The following is a 6000-nucleotide window of genomic DNA, read 5'->3' as shown; positions in this document are numbered from 1 at the left end:
TGGGGTCAGGCCTCTGCACGCTTGTCTGTGAAGTGGACGAGGAGAGCCGCCCAACGTGACAGGCTTACGACCGACCGGCCCTGGCTCCCGGCGTCGCTGACCACCCGACGCCCCTCTTTCCTGCCCGGCGGCTCCCTCTGGTGGCCCTCTAGGGAGAGGCACCCCCGACCTCTATCAAGAGGTCAAGGCAAGCTCTGAGCGGGTCTCTACCAGATTGCACCTAAGCACCCAGCCACCTACCGTAGCCAGGGCTCAAAGCAAAGACAACTTGGGTTTTTTGGGTGTGGCTCATGCCTGGGTTGAATTCTCAGCAGCAGGGTCACTTAATAAAAAGGAGCTCATTTGGCTTGAAAATTATTGTTCTAAAATTTTATTGTGGCAAAATATACGTAATCTAATATATCCTTCCAACAACTGTTAAGCGAACAGTTCAGTGGCATTAAGTATTTCAACATGGGTACAACTTTTGGTTCTATCGATTTCCAGAGCTTTTCCCCTCATCCTGATCTGAACCATCCCAGATCCTGCAAACCATCGTGAAGTCAGATGATGATAGCTCAGCTCAGTCTTCACCCCTCCACATCTAGCTGACTTCACTTAGCTGGTGTTTTCTTAGTTTAGACAAGTGTGCTCATCGGTGTAACTACCATCCCAATAAAAGCATGCTTTAAAATGTCCATCTCTGGCTGGGCGTTGGTGGCGCATGCCTTTAATCTCAGCTCTTGGGAGGCAGAGGCAGGCAGAGCTCTGTGAATTTGAGGTCAACCTGTTCTACAAAGCAAGTTCCAGGACAGCTAGGGCTACTACACAGAGAAATCCTGTCCAAAAAAAAAAAAAAAAAAGTCCATCTCTGAAGATAGTGAGGTGGCGCAGGAGGTAAAGGCACTTGCCACCAGACTTGATGACCTATGTTTGACCCCAGGGGCCAACATGGTAGAAGGTGAGAATCTAAAAAGTTCCCAGAGCCCACAGGAACACCATGGCACATATCCTCTCCCCGTTACAACATAAATAAATATAATATTTTAAAAGACCATCTCCCCCAGTTTACCTGCCCTTCTCTGCTAGAATGATCCAAATTTTGATTTGTTTTCTGTCACTGTGGATTTTTTCTAGAATTTTTGTATAAATGCAATCATCTGTGGTGTACTCACTAATGGCCTTTTCTTCTGGGCCACCAACCAGTTCCCAAATGATGACACAGAGACTTGTTATTGGTTTTGAATGCTTGGCCTTGGCTTAGCTAGATCTTATAACTTAACCTGTTTCTCTTCATCTATGTTTTGCTTTGAGTTTTTTTCCTTTTCTTTCGTTCTTGCTGTCTCTGTCTGGCTGCCTGATGGCTGCCTGCCTTCTGGCCCCAGGCATGACTCTCTCTCTCTCCTTCTCTCTCATTCTTCCCTCTGAAGCCTAGATTTCTCCTCCTCTTTATTCTCTCTGCCTGCCAGCCCCACCAATCCTTTCTCCTACTTAGCTATTGGTCATTCAGCTTTTTATTAGACCAATCAGTGCCTTAGGCAGCCAAGGTGAAACAGACGCAGCGCATCTTCTCATACTTAAACACAATCCTTACATCATTAAACAAATAAGTAACACACTGATGGAGGAAGGTCATTGGTTAATTAAATAAAGAAGCTGCTTGCCCTGATAGGTTAAAACAGGAGGGAGGAGTAAACAGAGCAGAATGCTGGGAGGAAGAGGAAGTGAGGTCAGACTCCACAGCTCTGCGCTCGGGAGCAGATGCCTCAGAGAGACGCCATGCTCCCCGCTCCTGGGAAGATACACTCCCGGTAAGACCGGTGCTCACTAAGACCGGTGCTCACAGATTATTAGAGATGGGTTGATCGGGATATCAGAATTAGCCAGTAAGGGCTAGAGCTAAAGGGCCAAGCGGTGATTAAATGAACACAGTGTCCGTGTAATTATTTCGGGTAGAGCTAGCCATGTGGGCGGCCGGGTGCCGGGACGCAGCCCGCCGCTCCTATTACTACAACACACCTTCACACAGTTAAAGTAATAAACAAATTAGTAACACACCTTCACACAGTTAAAGTAATATTCTGTAGCATAAAGAAATGGAACACATCTTTGCCAAGCTAAAATAATATTCCACAACATGTGTCCTCACCACAAGGCTTCTGGTCACACGCAGCTCTAGGTGTAACTAGCTATCACGGCCCCTGATAACACTGGGCCTTTTACAGCGGGAACTACTGCAGCTAGGTACTGAGAGTCGGCACAGGTCCCGTGCGGCCTCACAGTCGCTGACCCCGGTAGCTGTTTAAGAACAGGATAGGGCTGGAGAGATGGCTCAGTGGTTAAGAGCACTGACTGCTCTTCCAAAGGTCCTGAGTTCAATTCCCAGCAACCACATGGTGGCTCTCAACCATCTGGAATGAGGTCTGGTGCCCTCTCCTGGCCTGCAGGCATACACACAAACTGAATATTGTATACATAATAAGTAAATAAATATTTAAAAAAAAAAAAGAACAGGATCACAGTGACCTGACAGTTACTGGTTCTTGGGTATTGTGGTTTCAAGTCCCTTGTGTATCATATTTGCTGAGATTATTTTTATGTAGATAATCAAGCCGAGAGTCAGGCAATGCTGCTTAGTAGTTGTTCTTTGTTTTTGTTTTATTTTGATTTGGTTTGGTTTTAGTTTTTAAAGACAGGATTTCTCTGTGTAGTCCTGGCTGTCCTGGAACTAGCTCTGTAGACCAGGCTGACCTCAAACTCACAGAGCCTTCCTAGTGCTGGGATTAAAGGCCTGCACCACCACCACCCACATAGTTGCTGTTTTGATGGTAAACTGTGCTGAGCTCAGGTGCACTGGATGGTACCAATGTTTTGGGAAGGAAACACAAGGTTGGACTTTGATTCCACTAAATGTCCAGCAGGGGGCAATAGAAACCGACGCATGGCTCAAGGGCAGGCAGCTGAACACCTGAGTTCCAGTGGCCTTGGAAGTAAACTGCACCTCAGTGGCTGCTGTGCAGAAAAGAAGTGAACTGCACGTGGTTCAAATTCACTCCGCATTCAGCTCCGAGCCCTCGCTCGGGAGCCAGACTGGCCCACATCCCATTCCTGCTAAGAAAGTTCAGCACTTGGGCCCCAGTCACAGCAGACTGCCTTCTAAATACCACATTTACACGACTAGCGCTTCGTCCAGCCCTCAGCCAGGGCACTTAGGACAGCAGTAGGCGATGGTGAATGCAGAAACACAGAACCGGCCAAAGGGCCACGAATACATGAAGTATTAGACCCAACAGGGAGCATTGCAGAAGGGGGGCAGACAGAACCCACAGTAAAAAGGTGTCTAGACGGGACACGACTGTTCCACATGTGAGCTCAGCACTTCCTGGAGGAGCTGTCATTAGCTCCAGTGTGTAGACACCGCTGTCACCCTTGCCACTGCGGAACTTCCCACCCCAACTCGGCGAATGACTCCAGCTAAACTCAGTGGCTCAGGGGAGGGAGGGGCTGAGGGAGAGGAATAGGCAGTGAAAATACATAAAATTCATTACATAAGCATCTGAAACTGACAAAAATGGGGGGTTTGAACACCTGCACCTACCTCCCATTCCCACTTTGTTGTTTGTTTTTGTTTTTTTTCAAGACAACCTTCCCTGGAACTCACTCTGTAGACCAGGCTGGCCTTGAACTCACAGAGATCTGCCTGCCTCTGCCTCCCAAGTGCTGGGATTAAAGGTGTGCGCCACCACTGCCTGGTCCCCTCCCCACTTTTACTGAAATCTTCTCTCGAACAGGGTGGAAGACAAGCACTGATCTGTGAAGGTCTTCTCTGACCCACACTGACACTAGCACATGGGCACGCACCCACCCACACCCACACGATAACCCTCTGCACAGAGAGGCTTGTTATGTAACAAGGATGGTGATGGTGGTGTTAAAGACGGGTGTCAGAGCCAAACTTGCAGGAACCTCTCAGGCCACAGTAAAGCTACTGGAGTTTGCTCTGTGTGGGATGAGAAGCCATTGGAATAGCTTGACCAGAGGCAGCGCTGATCCCCACAAGGGACACTGCTGTGCTGAGAACAGGCTGTTGAGAGATGTGGAACCCAGGAGCCCAGTGAAGCAGCTGCTCTGCTCAGGGATAAGAGCTGCTGAGGAGCCAGGGCTGGACGCCTCCCCCTCCTCAGTGGGAGTAGTCTTACAGAGTGTCCGAGAGGTATTTGCCTTGCAGGAAGTTTGCTCAGAGCCTCTCAACTCTCAAGGAAGGTTCCATGATAGAGCTCGGGGAGGACACTGTGGGTGAGACCAGGCTGTCCCACTGTCTTCTGTTTTTTTATTTTGGTTTTTGTTTTTTTGATTTTGGTTTTTTCGAGACAGGGTTTCTCTGTAGTTTTGGAGCCTGTCCTGGAACTAGCTCTTGTAGACCAGGGTGGTCTCGAACTCACAGAGATCCGCCTGCCTCTGCCTCCCAAGTGCTGGGATTAAAGGCGTGTGCCACCACCGCCTGGCTTGTCCCACTATCTTCCAATGCTGTGGGTGGAGACCAGGCTGTCCCACTGTCTTCCGATGCTGTGGGTGGAGACCAGGCTGTCCCACTGTCTTCTCACTCAGCTTTGCTCACAAGGATGAAAGGTCACCCTTTCTAGCATACAGTTCTGTGTTCTCAGAGCCCCCAGAGATGTGACAGCAAACATGAAAGCAGAGGGAGAGAGTGCCTCTGATACCCAGCGCGCGCGTCAGGTTGGCACTGGCCAGCCTGGCCTTCCAAGAAGCAGAGAGGGCTGCTCAGGAAGGCCCTATGGGAGGAAGCATACTGGCTACTCACTCTTCTTTCCAGCCAGTCCCTCATAAACACCTGGCTACATCTGACGATGGGAAGGGTAAGCTTTGCCCTTGCAGAGGAGGCCAGCTGACTCCCCACATCCTCCTGAGGTCAAATCCACACTTTTCAGTCTGCCCCCAGGTTCCAGCCCTGCCTGTTCCTGCTCTGCTTCTGCCTCCTGCCAGCTCGCTTGGCACTCAACTTCCTCATCTTCACCCTCCACTCCAGCTGCAATCACAGCACACCCCCTGCATGAATAATTGGGGCTGATTTAGGGGCTATCAGGGGAAGGGGGGGCTAATGGAGCTTGTGGGGGGCACCCTGGTGAGGGGAAGGTTGAAAGGCAATTAGCTGGACAGGCGGCCTGGGAGTCACCTAATGTTCCTGTCTGCAGGAAGGGCTAGTGGGGGCCACGGAAGGAGGGGTGGCTTGCTTCACCCCCACCTATACTCAGAGATAGATTTGAACTCGAGGAGAGATCTGCCACTTCCTCGACAGGAAAATCAAGGATACACAAGGAGGGAGTTCCAGGAAAATTATGGCAAGGTATAGGGGTAGAAGTGGAGTTCTGTGGAGAAGGCAGGAAACTGAGGAAGGAGTCAGGGGTTCCTGCTGCTCCACAACACACACACACACACACACACACACACACACACACACACACACACACACACACACACACTGGCCCAGCTGAACCTGATCCCTCGCTGGGGACTGGGGACTAGCTCCTGATTAATACCAACATTAGCCCTGAACATTCACTGTCCAGCCTCCCATCATTAATTACCTCCTCTCCCAGCCCAGAAGATGGGAAACCAGCTCCTCTGGGGCAGAGAAGTGAGCATCTGAATCCCTGAGCAGAAGAACGCCAGGCCCTTCTTGTCCAAGGTAAAGGGAGGGTGGGAAGGAAAAGTCTGGTTCTTACCCTCCATCTTACCCTAGGTATCTCCCTCTCTCAGCCTCCAGCAGACACCCACAGGGGGCTGCTGGAGAAGGTGAGTCTGATACTTAAGCCCTCCTGGCCTACATCGCCTCAAGATGGCAGGAATGTGCAAAGCTCTAGGTGGAGAGACGAGACTGTACCAACCACTTATAGGGCATCCCATGCAAATAGGAAGCCGGACACACAGGCCCGAGTTACTCCCCCATGACACGGGACAGACTGCCTTGGGGGCAGGTAAGGGCTCAGGACAACTGGGAAT

The sequence above is a fragment of the Microtus ochrogaster genome, chromosome 21 (genome assembly GCF_000317375.1).
Source record: "Microtus ochrogaster isolate Prairie Vole_2 chromosome 21, MicOch1.0, whole genome shotgun sequence".
Lineage (NCBI taxonomy): Eukaryota > Metazoa > Chordata > Mammalia > Rodentia > Cricetidae > Microtus > Microtus ochrogaster.
This window is presented reverse-complemented; position numbering follows the sequence as displayed.